Genomic DNA, 18834 nt, shown 5'->3' with positions numbered 1-18834 from the left:
ATGGATATTGCCCTGGGATTAGGGCCTTGTTCAATGTGAAATAGCTCAACTCGCTCCTCATGGCTCTCACTGTCTTGATGATCCTTTCCTCCTTTTCAGCCTGCTCTAGGAAGGAATTTCACCAGAGAGCGGAGGAGAAAGGGAATCTCCCAGGATCTGACCATATGTACACAAATTTAGGGGAATAGTGAATCAGAATGAGAAATGAAAATTTTATTTGTATGCAAGTAGTAACAAAGTCTGGGACTATTGTTCTAGACCAGGGATGGGCAAACTTTTTAAAGAGGGGACCAAAGGAAAGGAAATGCTCATCTGTCAGTCTGTTTCTAAGGCAACTCTTTCGAAGTTTCATTGTACTATATCCTACTCATTTTATGTGTCATATTAGGAATAATGTCCCACAGCCAGATAGAACATTTAAGGGGGCCACATCTAGCCCTCAGGCCATAGTTTGCCCATCACTGGTCTAGACTGACAGAACTTTTCTTTCTTCTTCTTCTTTTTTTTTTTTTATCTTTACCTTCCATCTTAGAATCAATGCTAAGTATAGGTTCCAAGGCAGAAGAGTGGTAAGGGTGGGCAATGGAGGGTAAGTGACTTGCCCAGGGTCACACAACTAGGAAGTATCTAAGGCCACATTTGAATCTAGGACTTCCTGTCTCTGGTCTTGGCTCTCTGCCCCTGACAGAACTTTTCTGTGCATCCTTGATTGGTAGTTTTATTTTAGAATAAGGCTCTATATTGTTGTTGTTATTCATTTGTTCAATTGTGTCCAATCCTTTGTGACTCCATGGACTATATACTGCTGTGAGTTTTTCTTAGCAAAGATACTGGAATGGTTTGCTATTACTTCTCCAATGAAGAAGGCAAGCAGGGTTAGGTGACTTGCCCAGGGTCACACCATTAGTGTCTGAGATCAGATTTGAACTCAGGTCTTCCTGAGTTCAGGCCTAGTGCTCCATTCCCATAGCCATTAGCTGCCTCCTAAAGCTTACTGGGGATTCACTCAACTTTTGCTTAGTTGGCAATTTACCCATATTAGAAATAAATTTCAATGACTTGAAAGCTTCAGGTTTATTCTCAAGCCTTCCTATAAGAGCTAGAATATATCATGAGACTAGAACTACATCAGGAATAGATGGAATACAGTAAGAGAAGCAATTCTCAGAAATAGAAACACTCTTTATAGCCCTTTTATTGTATATTATTATTTAGTTAGTAAAACAAACCATTATACTTTTCTGAGAGAGTATAAAATGGGCCAGTTAAGGGCTTTTCATGTATATTTTTTTTGATATAGTGTGCAGCCCTTTAGCAAATTCCTCTACCATAAATTCTGCTCATATGGATTAATCTAGCTGTTTCAGTTCTTTATAAATAGTTGTGACATATTACATGCCTTGGTAGTGAAGACAACTGAACAAATGTTTTTAGATTGCTATTAAAAAAACTGCTCTGCTAGTCTTGTATAATTAAATATTCTTAGTACTATGTATATGTATTTGCAGCTACTTAGTTTGAAACCACATTTTTGTTTTTACCTATAGAGGAAATAAACAAAAAGTAGAATAACTCTAGATGCGTACTTCAGTTTTATAAACCCTAATCTTGTGACATAATATGCAATGTTCCAACACTAATAATATTTTAGTGAAGTTGGTGTATCCAGCAGCCAACTGTAACACTGGACATCTAAGAAAAACACTTGAGTACATTAACTTAAATCTCCAGACATAAAATTATTGTAATTGGTTGAAGTTGACTGTTTTTTCCACTATGACTTTCACTTATTTGTACATTTCAACATTGTTTAGTATTATGTTTTTCTCAAATCACAACCCAAGAGGCAATATAAACAAATTAAGGAATGTTGAAAAATGAATGGATTTTAAAAGCACTGAGATTCCAGAGTTTGCAGAAAAGACATCCTGTTTGTGGGGATGATCCAGGCTTTATAATTGTCACAGATTTGTATCCTATTACTTTTATTTTTAAAAAATAATATTTTATTGGTGCATTTTGGTTTTTTATGTCACTCAAATTTCTCTTGGTCTCCATTCCCCTCTAATTTCTCAAAGAGCAATCCTATGTAATAAATAATATTTTTAAAGTGGACAAAAAAAAGGAAAAAGAGAAAAATCCAACAAAATTTATGGATCTATCAAAAATATGAAAATATAGGTCATGTATCACTTCTGTGAACCTCCTGCCATGAGTAAGATAGGGGTAGAAGGAGGGTCTTCTCATACCTTTTTCTTTGGAGCCATTCTTGTTCTTAATTTTGCAACATTTACTTTTGATTGTTTTGTAGTATTTCTTTCCATTTACATTGTTGTAGTCATTGTGTATTATTTTTGACACTACTTAATTCAATCATGTAAATCTTGTTTTTCTGTATTCATCATTTGTTTTTTTATTAGAGCACAGTGACATTCCTTTGCATTCATGTATAATAATTTAGCCATTCCCCAATTGATGGGAATCTACTTTTCTAATCAGGTATTTTGGGTGACTCAGTAGATTGAGAGCCAGGCTTAGAGTCCTGAGGTCCTGGGTTCAAGTCTAGCCCCAGACACTTTCTAGCTGTGTGACCCTGGGCAAGTCACTTAATAGCTCTTACTGCTCTCCTGCCTTGGAAGCAATACATAGTATTAACTCTTAAGATAAAGGTAAATGTTTAAAAAAAAAAAAAAAAGGAACATTTGCTATTAAGTTGCAATTTTTTTCCTTCCCTGAAAATGCAATCATAACTATAAGTTTATTAAATGACAGTAGATGTTAAGCTTCACTTAAAGTAAATAAGACTAAGCCATAATTAATAAATTATTACCTGCCTTACATTTTCCTTTCTGATATTTTACCTGTCTTTTTTTTCCCCCATGAGTTGTGCCTCCTTGTGTTTTTTTACCTTGGCTCTTTCTTCACTTCCATCTCTTTTTTTTAAACTTCTCTTAGGATAAGGAGTTCTCCTTATCATGGGCTAAATATTAAGATATCCAGTTGGATAATAGGATCATAGATCCTATTGATAACCCAAAAGAGACAAAACAAACCATAGCCATTAGGCCTAGCTACACCTGTGCCTTGTAAAAGAGGTGACTGATCTCGGATGTGGAGTGCAGTAGGCCTGAAGACTAGAGACCAGTCTGGCTTTTAGCCCACAGTTCAGTTCCAGGAACCGTAACAGAAGACAGCTTGGAAACATTTTCTTCCATTGCTTCAGGCATCTTTTGATTTTTCCAAGGTCTCTAATGTTAAACATTATAATATATTCAGTAGCTCCCTAGAAAGCTTTCCTTTGATGTTTTTCTTCCCTAAATATCCTGCTGTTCTGCAGTGTCTATCTTCAGGATAACCTACACTATGTATATAGTCTTTGTTTCCTTTAGTATTGTATGTGTCATGGTAAAAATTAAATGTGCATATCAGAAAATGAACATGAATACTAGACAGAATGCTTTTAATTTACAGTGTTGAAACAAATATATATAAGCAATTTATTTTACTACCTTGAAGCTATTCGTTATAAAAAGATAGTTAAAAACCAGGCTTATTAATAGAGTAGATAATGAATAGAGGGAAAGAAATTATTGCACAATCCAGAATTTTTATTCAGCATTATATGTGTGAATGTGTATTTCTATATTTTATATCTATTTAGTTTTTCAGTTATTAGGACCTTCCTAGAGTTATAGGAGTTAATATAGAAAACTTAAAATTGCCAAGTAATTGGACAGTGCTCATGGATTTTGAATTTCTTTGGTAAAAATGTCATTTTGACATTTACTGATATTTTGCAGCAAAAAAAATTACTGTATCTTGGCCTGTAAATGAACCTAGTATGAAGTTGCAGTAGATTTTGAAGTGTTGGGAGTCCATCCCAAAAAATGAGTCTGAGAGCAGCAATGCAAAATGCAAAGGGACTTTATTATCTTAGCTTAATCTAAGGGTCTCACATTGCCAGGCTGATGTGACCCAGAGCTATGCTGAGCTGGGTTTTTAAAGGGTAGGATAGTAGGCAGCAGGGGATAGGATGGGGGGATGTCTGCAAGGTAGGAGTTCCTTCAGATAAGGGGGAGGTCTGCAAGGTATGAGTTCCTGCAGATAAGGGTGTTTTATCATGCAAGGGTTAGGATCTGGAGACCAAAGGTCTGTGAGTTAGGAATTCCTACAGACAAGCCTGTTTCACTATAGTGTCATACAGGGGTCTGGATTTTTAATTCTTTTTAGGTTCCACAATTTTCGATTAAACTATCAGATAAAATGTCTTTTTTGTATCATTAAACCTTTGGGCCACTTATAAAGTTACTAGAACAAAACTGTACTTTAACTAATCACCTTATTGTAGGGATTTCTTACATATCCTGCCTCTATTTAAAAATAAAATATTTACTTCACATATTTCTCAAACACTAGGATGGTCACATAATTTTCCAATATTGTTTGAATGCATTTCTTAAACAATTACTGTTTAATAACTTTTGCTTCTATTGTTTCTATTTGATAAATGTAGTAGAAAATAAGCTCAAAGACCAAACTGTTCTACTAAATAATAGGGTCCTAGCAATATCATAGCTTAAAAATGTGTAATTGTGTAGATTGTACAAAATGGAAGTGACAGAATTATGAGCAGAGCCTCAGATTGTCAGCCAGTCAATTATATTAGATAGACAGCTAATCAGAATGATTAGCAACAACCGGAAGCAGAATGGAACTTTTCATTCACCAAAATTTGATCTTCATGCAAAAAACTAATGAAGGCAGCCACTTAACTATCCCTAGACCATCTTTGGGTGATGGTGGTGGTGGTCATTTATGTGTATCGAAGGAAACAGGCTCTGTGGATTTGCATTTTTCTTAAGCATATAGCACATAACATTTTCAGAATATACAACCTGATATCTTTCCTCTAGGAATTAACACTCTGATTTTCCATATATAAAACTGATGTGCTAGGCCTACTATCTATAGAGAATATGCTTGAAATGTTATGGTAATCATAGTAGATTTTCTTTCCTTTGTCTATTTTGTTCTACCTGGTCTCTGTTATGACTAAAAGTGTAAATTTATGTGATAGCTGGCAAGCATGAAATCTCTGCCTAAAATTCTGTTAATTTGGATTGAACCTGTGATTTTGGCCTCAGTAATATAATTATCTATGGGAATAGGCCACCTTTTCACACATACATAGGGAGTGACATATAAATCATATAGACATGCATCACTTTTGTTTATTTTATATTTTGTTATGATCTTTGTTAGTAATTTTCTGGTTTAAGTATGATAGAGTTTTGAGGAATGACTGCTAGACCCTTTTAAGATTTATTCACATAAAAGAATATAGATATGGTTGGGTGTTTCAAGATAGTTTAAGAAGAGATTATAAGATTTCATTTTTTTTAGCAAATGAATCAACATGTTGCTTTAATAAGAGCAAAGAAAACATACCTTAAAGCAACTTTTTTTCATCACTGATGAGGTTTTTTTTTTTTTTTCTTCTCACCATCAGACAGCATCAGTTTTTGTTTATCTAACAGAATGGCATGTTGAAGGGGCTCCTTTGACCCATTGTCTCAAGTTTTAAATCTTCTTGGAATGTAAGAAAACAAACAAATGCATTCTTTGGAATGCAATAAGGATGGATAAATTGTTGGATGAGCCAAGAATCACCTTTTTTTTTTTTTTTTTTTTTTTGTAGTATGTGTTTTCATCCTCAAGAGAGTAACATAGTCTTCATACTTTTAAGAAAAGGCCACAACCCACAGTAATAGTTTAGTATATAACATTTTGACTTATGTTAAAAAAAAAAGTACCTGTTTATTTTGCTATTACTAAAATTTGGTGCTGTATGTGACTACATGTGTAAAAGGAATGATGGCCCTCCTAAAGCTGTCTAGCTGAATTAATCAGTATAGTTCTAGTTGTCTTTTCCACCTTGGTCCCTTTCCCAGTACAAAGCATTGTGTTCAGCACTGGAGATAAAAAGATACATACAAGATCTTGTGTTAGCCACTGAGAATTTAAAGATGAAACCAAGGAACTTCTTAGATGGAAGACAGCTAACCTTTGAAAAAGTATTTCCTATTTATATGAAATAACATCTGTATGTATGGGGGAGGGATTTGGTTTTTAAGGAGGGACAGGATCTTTAATCTCACTGATGGAGGGAATGTCTAGTGAGGAAGCTGCATTGGTGACCCAGTAGGCAACTGTTAATCTTAGGGAGTTGCCTGGTGCTTAGAGATTAAGTGATTTACCCAGGTCACATAATCCTTAGCATTTGCATACATTATACAATTATACCAAAATTCCTTTGGATGTTTTCTACGTCTTTCAAATGGGTTTCCTCAAATAAAAATTATTGCTTCCTCTACAGTTTAATCCTCTGGAGTGTGTTAAATCAAATAGTATTGTGACCACTATAGTTTAGCTACTCCCCAACTCCCACCTTATTTATTGTTCTTGGCTTCTTTTCTAGGATAAGCTCCAACATATAACTTCACTGCTGAATTTCCAGGCTTTCTTTCTATTTTTTTTTTTCTTGAAGACTATACTCTTAGTTTTAGTTTGCCTTGTTCAACTAAGCTTCCCTTACTCTGTTTTGGCTAGTGAGAGTCTTAAAATATATTTCTTTGTAAATAATGAATAAAATAGTAAATAGTAAAATTTGTTAAATAGTAAGATTTAGAAATAAAGTAATTGGTTTTATAAATTATCACATTTTATAATGTAGTTTTTATTATTTTATATCAGTTATTTTAAAAACATAATATTATGGAAATGTTCATAGAAAGCTTAATCTTTTTATAACATTACAAAATATTTGTGAAAGTTTCCATTATATGCTTTTTAAACTAGAAAAATGGTTTATGTAATTTTATCCATATTTCAGAATTCTAAGGAAATTTCTAGCCACATTTTAAGTACATGTGGTTCAAGTTGATTGACTTTTAAGCTCATTTCATTTTGAAAACTCTCAGGAAGATTTTTGAGATTTCTTTGGGCTAAAAAGGGAAAGGTTGGATGTTTTACACCTGTATCTACAGAATTGAGACATTTCAAAATGGCAAGATTTGAATGAGAATGCAGAGAAAATAACTAGAGTGAAAATATTTAAGTTGGTTGCTTTTGGAAAACTTTGTTTAGGATTATGTTAGGTAGCTTCTTGGTCAGTGGTCTTATGAAATATCAGAATTAATATATTACTTTGGAAGCCACAGTTAATATATATTCTTTAGAGATTCACTATTCCATTTGTGAATTATTAATAAAATCAAGGCTAAGTATTGATTCCAAGGCAGAAGAGCAGTAAGGACTAGACCAGGGGTCAGCAACCTTTTTGTCCGTGAGAGCCATAAATGCCACATTTTTTAAAATGTAATTTCATGAGAGCCGTACAGTGCTCACAGTGCGCGCTCCTGTAACAGCGCCTGAAAAAAAATTGACTTTATGGCTTCTGCAGAAAGAGCCATATCTGGCCCTCAAAAGAGCCAGATATGGCTCGAGAGCCATATGTTGCCAACCCCTGGACTAGACAATGGGGGTTAAGTGATTTGCCCAGGGTCACACAGCTAGGAAGTATCTGAGGCCAGGTTTGAATCTAGGGCCTCCTGGGTCTAGACCTGGCTTTCAACCCCCTGAGCCACCTACCTGCCCCCTAAATGTAAGTTTCTTGTATAATGATGATATATATACTCCAGGAGTAATTGAATTTATTTAAATTCAGCAAACATTTATAGAGTACTTGCTATGTGCGGAATATTATGTTAAATGTTGGGAATACAAAGACATATGTGAAACAGCAAGTAATAAAAAGGAGCTTACATTCTTTTGAGAGGCAGGAGAGGGGTTATCAATATTGACCATGAGGTGGTGTAGCGACTAGAATGCTAGGCTTGACTCAGAAAGACAGGAGTTCTTATACAGCCTCAGATATTTGCTAACCACATGACCCAAGGCAACTTTCACCTGCCTTACTTTTCTCAACTGTAAAAAGAGAATAATAATAGCACCTGCCTCCCTGGGTCATTGTGAGGATCAAATTCACCATTTACACCCCACAGCAAAATGAGATGCTAATTGTAAAGTGCTTAGCACAGTGAATGGCACATAGCAAGTACTTATTTCCTTCTTCCCTCCTCCTACTTTACTATAAATATTCTTATCCCTTTCCTCTCAGCCCCACTAGAAATTAATCCAGATGATTTATGGAAATTGCAGCTAAATACAAGGGTACTATCTCCTATTGGAGACCCTATTTTGTTGCCCAGGTACTTAGTAAATCTCACTCTCATATAGTACTTTCTATTTATTTACTTATTTGCTTACCTCATTTATTTAATTGGTCATTTATTTATTTATTTTCATGTTTGCATGATTCACTTTCTTTCCCTCCCCTCATCCCAATCCCCCTCCCAGAGTTGACAATCAATTCCACTGGGTTGTACAAATGTTATCCCTTGATACCTATTTCCATATTATTCATCTTTAGCATAGAGCAATCTTTTAAAGTCTAAACCCCACATCACATACCCTTATATATATATATATATATATATATATATATATGTGATAAGTGATGTCATATGTTTTTCTTTTGCATTTCTACTCCCATAGTTCTTTCTCTCAATGTGGTTAGCATTCTTTCCCATAAGTCCTTCAGGAGTGTCCTGGCTTAGTGCTTTTTATTTACTTATGTGTTTTATATGTTATTATTTTCTACAGAATATGAACCCCTTGAGAGTAGAGGCTATTTCATTTTTGTCTCTGTATTCCCAGCATTTAGTATAAGGCTTGTTATGTAATATATGTTGATTGATTGCTTGTAAAACAAAATGATCACTATTAATTTCTCATATTTTGACTTCATGAGCTCCTCTAAGTTTAATTGTCATCATTGTGCTGATGATTATTAGATTTGAATATCCAGTTCCTGTCTTTCTCCTTAGATTTATTCCCATCACCATCTGTTAGACATTTCAAACTCTTATGTCCCAAAGACATCTCAAATTCAACATGTCCAAAATAGAATTCTCCTCTTTCCCTCAAACCCTTTTCCAAACTTCCCTGTTTCTGTTGAGGATACCATCACCCTTATAGCCTCTCAGGTTTGCTATCTAACCATTATTTTAAGTCCTTGCTCCCTCTCCCATCACGTATCCAAACTTTTCCTGTTTTGTCATTTCTACCTGCTCAACATCTCTTGATTTTTGTACAGCTTATACTACTCTCATAATCACCACTTTGATTTTGATTTAGGCCTTCATCGTCTCTCACCTCAGCTACTACTATAAGAACCTTTCAATTGAACTCTCTAAGTAAAATCTCTCTCCATCCTAATCCATTCTCCATACATGCCAAAATGATTTTCTTGAAGCACAAGTTTGACCATGTCACTCTCCTACTCTGTAAACTCCAGTGTCTCCTTACTGCTTTTAGAATAAAATATAAGTTCTGTTTGACATTTATAACCTTTTCCAAGCTGGCCCCCACTTACCTTTCAACCTCATTATCCATGACTACTCTTCTTACCCTCAAAAGTCCAATCAAACTACTCTTTTTTACTGTTCTTCCTAGATGGTTCTTTATTTCTCATCTTCATGCCTTCTTATTGGCCATACCCCATTTCTGGAATTCATTCTCTCATCCCCTCCATCTTCCATAAAGACACAATTCAAACACTATCTTTGATGCCAAGTTTTTCCTCGTCCTTCCCAACTATTTTCCTTCTAAATTACTTCATATTTATTTTGTAACTAATCTGTACTTATGTCCGTAAATATTGGTTTCCCCTCTAGAAGAGCTATTCCTTCACTGTGGGAACTCTTTATTTTTGTCTTTGCATCTCCCATATGCATGTAGTAATAGGTATTTAATAAATACTTGTTTTCCTGATTGACTAATGAACAGCAAATGGGAGGAAACATGCATACAAACACAACAGCTCTAGTTATTTGCAGATATATATTTTTAACCACTAAATCTAAGAAGTGAGAAATGGGTAAAAGACAGTTGATCAGGTCATGGATTCACTGAAATATTGAGGTTCTGTACAGAACTTGAATTATATCATTTTTTCTTTCCTCAAGAAATATGGCTTTCAAAATATATACATCAATGAAAAATACCCAAAATGAATTCTTTCAAGTTGTAAATCATTACCTTTGAGGAAACTTCTCTATATCAAAAGTATTAAACATGTCAAACCCTCCAGAATAGCTGCCCAAATCAGATTAAATGTAAATAAAAGGGGGCAGCTAGGTGGGTTAGTGATTGGAGAGTGTATTGAGCTTTATTCAAATGTGACCTCAGATACTTCCTAGCTGTGTGTCCCTAGGAGAATAACTTAACCCCAATTTCTTAGCCCTTATTGCTCTTCTGTCTTGAAATGGATACTTAGTATTGACTGGGTGAAAGGTAATGTTTTTTTAAAAATGTAATTAGGAAACATTTAACAAAAGATTAATACAATAGAACATAGTCCATGTTAGTATGTATTTTTCTAAGTCACTATGTAGCTGGCAGGGATCCTTATGTATAGATTAGGGCCTCTGTTTCCATTTGAATTTGACATCATCATTTTCACATGATTTACTGGTATTTGTTGACTACTTTATTCTGACATTTTCTGACTTCTAGTTAGAGATGGACAGGGAGAAATAAATATGGAACATTGATTAGGCACATTATTGATCTTAATTTACAAGTTCGTTAAGGGCACATCTTATTAGCCATTCAGATTTTGATTGCCGTGATGACTTTTTATATAGAAAAGCAGTTTGCATAATTCAAGTCAATTTATCAGTCTTCAGAAATCATTGATAATTTTATTTGCATTGTATTTTTATTCTTATTTTAAAATATAGCTCATATTATGATCTGGAAATCGACTTCAAGTAAAATAGTGAATTCACAGAGAGAAAACTTGACTCAAGAAAATCTGGGCACAGTTCCCTATTCTGCCCTCTTGATTCTTCTCCTCCTTGCAGCCCATTTTTTACTAGAATTAGATGATGACTTTCAGATTGATGTAAAACATTAGCTTAATCAGAATGACCCAGTTTTAAAGCCCTCTTGGAAAAGGGGGGAGATAATAAAGTGACAACTTCTCTTCCAGCTTCAAGCTATCTGCAGAATGAGGGGAAATCAAAGGAACCTGAGATGTGGGCAGAGCAAGCACTTACGCACAGTAACTGCAGACTGAAAATGAGACTATATTTGGCAATTTATCTGCTTTCTAGAATAGTGAAACCTTGTTAATATGGAACACAAGGCATGGAAAAATTGACTTTGAATTAACTAGATTTCAGTTATCTGATTTTTATTAAAGAGCAAGCCAGCATATGGTTGACTAGGGAATAGCAGTTGCTCTGAATTATGGGTTATTTTGAATAAACCGATATCAGCTTAATGAGGTTTTCCTCTAATTCACTTTCCGGAGTAAGTTAAATATGCAAACTCCTGATGGGGCTCATTTAGCATGCTTAATTTAATAAGCTTTCAAATGTTTGCCCAAAACTGGTTTGGAGATGTTAAAAGTATATGGAGCATTCACAAGCTAATTTCAAATGAATAGTGAAATCTAGAAGATAAAGGATGAGCAAATTTTTGGTGACCCTTTCAATCAAGCAGCATTTATTAAGTGTCTTTTATGTAACAGGCATCATACTAAGCACTGGGGATATGAAAGGAAGCAGAAAATAATCCCTGCCCTCAAAGAGCTCATAATCTGATAGAGGAGACAGATATGTACAAACAAGTATAAATGGGACGAGTAGGAAATAATTAAGGGAAGGAAGGCACTAGAGTTGAGAGGGGTTGAGAAAGGCTTCCTGTAAAAGATGGAGTTTTGGTTGAGAGTTAAAGGAACATCAGATAGTGGAGTTGAGGAGGGAGAGCATTCCAGGCATGGGGAACAACTAGAGAAAATGTCTAGAACCAAGAGATGGAATTACTGGATTGAATAGTAAATTGTAGGAAGATTATAGAGGGCTAGGCTATGAAGGGTTTTGAATGCCGAGTAGTATTTAGTATTTGATCCTAGAGGTAGTAGGGAACTGTGGGACTTTATTAAGTAGCTGAGTGATATGGTTCGACTTGTATTTTAGGAAAATCACATTTTAGGAAAAAAATGAGGGGCGAGTATTTATTGTAAATGAGGGGGGTATCTAGACTCCCCACCTTGTTAGCTTTCAATGGGCCAGATCAGCTATTCACTCACCCCCACCCAGGGAAGACCTAGGAGGGAATAAACTCAAAAAGGTTCCCAACTGGCAAAGCTATAGTGGGGATGTTGAAGGGAGGTGTTGGGTATCAGTTGTGATCCTAATGGGTTAGATCCCACCCTCAGAGCCAGCACTATGGAGACAAGCCTCCCCCACTCCCAAGTTCTAGTAGCTTTGCCCTTCAAAATGGTGTTTGGTATTTGTCTTCCCCTTAGCCACAAGATCAGTCTTCCTCCCTCCAAAGTAACAGCCCCAAACTACCAATAATGAACTAATAAAGATTTATTATAAGGATGAGGGAATTCAGGATAACAGGGTAAGGGATGTTTGAGGATTTTTGAAGAAGGAGGGTACAGGGATAACTTCTCTATCAACTATGAACCCCACAACAAAAGAGAGCAGTTCTGGTTTCTTCTGTAGCTTTGACTCAGAAACTGACTCTCCCTCCTCTCACAATATCCTATCCTTAACACTATCTAACAAATAGGGGAATAACTGCAAAGAAGGGGTATAAGAGGGGTCAAGGAAGGGTCCCCCAAGTGCCTGCTCCCTCTTTAGTCCAGGCACTAACGCCAATTATGGAGCACAATTCTTTTGGTTTCTTCTTTGTTGGCAATGAAGTCAGTAGAAAGATTTTGCTGTTGAAATCTCCAGATTGCTCCTGAATTTTGGGTTCAGAAGAGCTAAATTCCTGTCTAGAACTTCCCAGCCACCCACAACCATCAACCCCCCACCCAAGACTTGAATGCCCTCTCAGGAGTCTTTGGCAGTTGGCGGTTGGCAGTTTAGAATCTTCAGAATTTTCACCAAACTTCCTCTTTCACTGGCCCCTCCCAGTTGAAATCTCCTGAGGCCAGCTTCAACTCCAATTGCCTGCTCACCTTTGCAAAATCCAGTCCACACTGTTATAGTAGCTGAATTGGGGTGGGAAGAGGTTTGAGACAGGCAGACCTGTCAACAGGCTATTAAAATAGTCCAGGCATGAGGTGACAAGGGCCTGCAGAAGAGTAGTGATAGTGTCATAGGAGATTGTTCATTTTGCAAATGTGGAATGAACAGGCTTTGGCAAGGATTGGTTATGGGGGTGAGTGATGATAAGTGGAGGATATTTCCCAAATTATGAGCCTGAAAGACTGGGAGTTGCTCTCTCCAATAATGGGGAAGAAGTGTTTAGGGAGAAAGATAATGAGCTGTCTTTTGTATGCGTGGAGTTTATGTTGTCTACTGGACATCTAGTTAGGGATATCTGAAAGGCTGCATAGAGATAGAACTGGATAGATAGATTTGAAAATTGTCAGCATCATAGAGATAGTTATTAAATACATTGGAACTGATGAGATCATCAAAAGAGGTTGTATAGCAGAAAAAAGAGAAGAAGGCCCAAGAGAGGATCCTGAGGGACTTATGGTTAGAGGTCATAATCTAGATCAGTGATTCCCAAAGTGGGTGCTACCGCCCCCTGGTGGGTGCTGCAGTGATCCAGGGGAGTGGTGATGGCCACAGGTGCATTTATCTTTCCTATTAATTGCTATTAAAATTTAAAAAATTAATTTCCAGGGGGCTAAGTAATTTTTTTTCTGGAAAGGGGGTGGTAGGCCAAAAAAGTTTGGGAACCACTGATCTAGATGAAGATCTGACAGAGGAAGGGTAGGTTATATGGGCAGGAAGAGAGCTAGGAGAGAATAGTGTTCTGAAAATCTAGAAGAAAGACAGTAGGATAGGGTGATCCACAATTTTAAAGACTAGATAGAGAACATTACAAAATGTAAAATGAAAATTTGTAATTATATTAAATTAATAAGTTTTTGTATAAACATAACCAATGCAACCAAAATTAGAAGGGAAGCAACAAACTGGAAAAAATGTTTATAACAAAATTCTCTGACAAAGGTCTAATTTCCCAAATATATAAGGAACTAAGTCAAATGTACAAGAAATCAAGCCATTCCTCAATTGACAAATGGTAAAAGGATATGAATAGGCAGTTTTCAGATGAAGAAATCAAAACTGTCAATAAGCTCATGAAAAAGTTTCTGAATCCTTCCTTATTAGAGAAATGCAAATCAAAACAATGCCACCTTACACCTAGCAGACTGGCCAATATGCCAGTAAAGGAAAATAATAAATTGGAGGGGTTGTGTCAAAATCAGGACACTAATGTATTGCTGGTTGGATCCAACCATTCTAAAAGACAATTTGGAACTATGCCCAAAGGGCTTTAAAAAAATGCATACCCTTTGATCTAGCAATACTTACTACTAAGTTTGTACCCTAAAGAGATAATAATGAAAAATGTTTGTACAAAATATTCATAGCCATGCTCTTTGTGGTGGCAAAAAATTGGAAAATGAGGAATGGCTGAACAAATTGTAGAATCTGATGGTGATGGAATACTATTGGGCTGTAAGGAATGATGAACTGGAGGATTTCTATATGAACTGGAAGAACCTCAGTGAACTGATGCAGAGTGAAATGAGCAAAACCAAGAGAACATTATACACAGAAAGTAAAACATTGTGGGGCTATCCAATGTAATCGACTTTACTACTAGTATCAATATAATTATCCAGGACATTCCTGAGGGACTTATGAGAAAGAATGCTGTCCACATTGAGAGAAAGAACTATGGGAATAGCAATGCAAAAGAAAAACCTATGAATTCTCACTTGTTTATATGATTTGGAGTTTTGGCTTTAAAAGATTGCTCTATTGCCAAAATGAATAATATGGAAATATCAAGTGATAACATTTATACAACCCAGTGAAATTGCTTGTTGGCTCTGGGGGGTGGGGAGGGAAGAGGGGAGAGAAAGAAAATGAATCATGTAAACGTGGAAAAATATTTAAAAATAAATAAAACATTTTAAATGGAGGGGTTGGGGGAAAGGAAATACATAGAGAGGGGGAAAATTATTTAAGGGGAAGAAACTAGCATCTAGGGGGAAGGTTTCACATAGAAGGTGGTGCTTGAACATTTGAGCCTTGAAGGAAACTAGAGATTCTGAGAGCCAGAGGTGAGAAGAAAGTGCATTCTAGGCCTGGAACCCAGATGTGCAGAAGCATAAAGATGGAAAATGAAGAGCTGTGTATGAACTCGGCAGAAAAGAAACAATCTGACAAACTACTATCCAAATAGTCTATTTAATGAGCTTTTCTGATAGTGATACTCCTCTCCAGAGCCTCCACTGCTCACTGTGCTTATTGAATAAAGCAAAACTCTTAATGTCAGTAGTGAAGATTATCCCTATTATCTCTCCAACCTTTTTCTAGCCCTCTCTTATACTGCTTCAGTCTCCATTGTTTTACTTCTTCCATCCTCCATGTCAGGAATAAACTCTGCCTGCCTTATACCACATTTTTCTCTGCCCGTATAAATGCCTACTTTGTCTGACATTTCCACCTTGAAGCCTTCACTGATGTCCCTGGCTAAGGTGATCTTTCCTCAAATTTCTCTGCACTTTTGCTGCACCTTTTCTCAATTTTTTCATATATATCAGGTTATATGTGTATGTTCCTCCATCTTATTAGATTATAAGCTCTATGAGAACAAACTGTATTCTCTCTTGTTTTTGTCTTCTTATGACACCTTGCACAAACAAATATTTATTAGATTGAATGGATTGGGTCTAGCTATAAAGACCTGATATAGCATGTCATTTGTATTTTGGTCTTCATTCAAGGGAATTTAGTATCTAGTATAGTTAATTAAAATTCATTGTTAACTTTTTAAAAAAATTATTTGTTTATTTGAAATACCTGGGTTACTTTTTTCCTTCCTTTCCCCATTAGAGAAGGCATCTTTTGATAAAAAATATGTGTGTGTGTGTGTATGTATGTGTATAAATCATAAATTACTTGTTTCTATTTATTAGTTCTTGTTCTGATGAACATATACAAACTATTCTTCAAACAATATTTTGGTATTACATATAATGTTCTCTTGGTTTCCGTTCATTTCACTCTTTGTAATTTTACATAGGTCTTTCCATGTTTTTTAAAAAAATTAATCTCATCATTTCTATGGAATACAGTAGTATACCATCACAATCATATGCTGCTACTTATTTAGCCATTCCTCAATTGATGGGCATCCCTTCAATTTCCAGTTCTTTGTTACCATAAAGAGGACTGCTAAAAATATTTTAGAACATATAGGTTCTTTTCCTTTTGTCCCTAATCACCTTAGGAAATAAATCTATTAATGGTATTGCTGAGTCTAAAGGTATATACAGTTTTATAACTCTTTAGATAATTAATTTTTAAAGTCTCAGTTTCTCTATATGTAAATGAAATTAATATTTATAGTCAAGACAACCTCACAGGGTTGTTATAAAGATAAAATTAAATATGTGAAAGTGCTTTATAGCAATAAAACTTCCCCCAAATGTGAACTATTTATATTTTTACATCCAGTGTCCCAAGTGTGCTATTTTTAGAGATTCCACAGTAATTTTGTGCCATGGAAGGAAAGACGAGTCATTTCAACATTTCAACAACATTTCAACAATATGTTGGTCTCTAAGAGCAAGAGTGATTGTTACACATACTTGGATGGCAACCCACATACATTAATGAGGAAATATTTATAGAGTACGTAGTGTTTTCCTTCACATTATGTTAGTTTAATGTTTAATATCTTGCCTTATCAAGTTTTATCATGTTCTAGGTAACCAGCATAGTGAGAACTAATTTGAAACTTTTTAATAGTTAGAAAAAAAATTGGTAGCTGCTATCTACCTATGTGAATTGGACAAAACACCAAACTTCTCTGGAATTCCTGGTCTGTAACAATGAGGAGGTTGGAATAGATATCCTCTAAGGCTTCTTCTAGTCCTAATTCCCTATGATACTGTAGTTTTGCTATCCACCCCCCCCCCACTTATTTCCCTTTGTTCCACACTTTAGAAACGAGGGCCATCAAAGAAAGAGTTGGACACACCTGAAATGACTGAACATCAGTACTTTATGCCTATCATTCCTTGCCAAACCCCAAACCTGGATTACTTCTACCATTCTCCCTCCTATTCACTTTATGCTGAACAGAGTCAGATGAAATCAGTGAAACTATTAGAGTAGTCCCAGTACAAATTTATGTTATTTATTTTAGCTGAACCTTCACAGCTTTCCCACACACCACAATCTTCTCATCTCTCCTCTTTGTCACCCTTTCCCTCACCAATGCAGCCAAACACTTCACCCTAGACTAAATCCTGCCAAAAGTTGAGATCATTCACTGAGATCCTTCTTCTCCCCTCCTCCTCATCTCACCTCCCTAAAATATTTTTTCCTTTACTGCCTTCTTTTTCATTCCAGCCATTTGAAATGGTCCTTCTCTTTGCTAAGGCAAATCCCTCCACATATACCCATCTCCTCCTGGATTCTCCAGCAAATTGCCCTCAGTCACTTATATCCTATATTTCTTCTACTTTGTGGCTAAATTCCTTGAAAAGTCTTTTTGCAATCAGTGCCTTCACTTTTTTCACTTCACTCTTATAAACTTTCAGTAATCTAGCTTCCAACTTCATCAGTAAATGAAAATTGCCCTCTCAAAAAAAAAATGAATTGATGACCATGGTTAAGTGGTAGAGGTAACACTAAACTGTGGAGTCTCTGTCATTAGCCACTGCATTCAATATACAGAAGTCAAATAATGTAGTAACAGAAGTTTTTGATAAAGATTTTTTTAGAAAGAGTTAAATCATTTCTTCAAAACTCAACTTAAATGTCACTTCTGCATGAGATTCTTTTTCTAGTTTTTGTTACCTCCAACTTCTAGCGCTTTTCTTCACAAAATCATCTTGTTGTGTGTTCCTTGGATCACAGCACTAAAGCTAGAATGGACATTACAGCTCATCTAATCCATCCCCTTCATTAGACAGAAGAGGAAATTGAGGCAAGAAATGTTATGCAACTTGCCCAAGATCTTTCGGTCTGTGACAGGGGCATGATTTATGCCTAGGACACCTGGTCCCAGATGCAATGCTCATTCCATTTTTACCAGCTGCCTTTTGTTGTCTACTGCAATAGAACACAAGCTTCTTGAGGGTGGTAAGCACTTGCATTCTTAACTTTGTATGTCTAATACCTCGCACAACACTAGACACATAGAAGGTGCTTAATAAATAGTTGTTGATTGGTCTTGAATGAGGTATCTCTCTGTCTTGCCATTTCAGTAATCTAGAGTATGTCACTTGCCATAAATTGGCCTTTCCTGGACAACTAATAGTTAGTGTTATAGTAGTTGTCAGGCCACACAAATAATGAATTTTTCATTATTATTTACTATGACTTTAGAAGTCATTTAGAACAAAGAATTGCAGAAGTAGGAGAACCTTCCAGAGCATATAAAACTCATTTCCATATTTCTCTGAAGGACAATGCCACAGTCATCTAAACAAGTAAGAACACTTCCCTTCCTCTTTTTTTTTTTAAACCTTTTCTTGCTTACTAACAATTCTAAGACAGAAAAGCTAGGAAAATGGAATTAAATGACTTGCCAAGGGTCGCACAGCCTGGAAGTGTCTGAGTCTAGATTCGAATCCTGTTCCTCTCTATTCTAAGCCTGACACTATCCACCGTGCCTCTTAGCTGCCCTGAATCTGTCATATTT

The 18834-nt window shown here is 35.8% G+C and overlaps 1 protein-coding gene across 1 annotated transcript in view; it reads left to right on the top strand.

Moving 5' to 3' along the window:
* WDR70 (WD repeat domain 70) overlaps positions 1-18834 on the top strand; it is a 333473-nt gene that overhangs the window by 273449 nt on the left and 41190 nt on the right. The window lies entirely within an intron of this gene.

This window comes from Gracilinanus agilis, chromosome 1, assembly GCF_016433145.1.
Source record: "Gracilinanus agilis isolate LMUSP501 chromosome 1, AgileGrace, whole genome shotgun sequence".
Lineage (NCBI taxonomy): Eukaryota > Metazoa > Chordata > Mammalia > Didelphimorphia > Didelphidae > Gracilinanus > Gracilinanus agilis.
The sequence above is the reverse complement of the archived record's forward strand: the minus strand, read 5'-3'. Positions and strand labels throughout refer to the sequence as shown.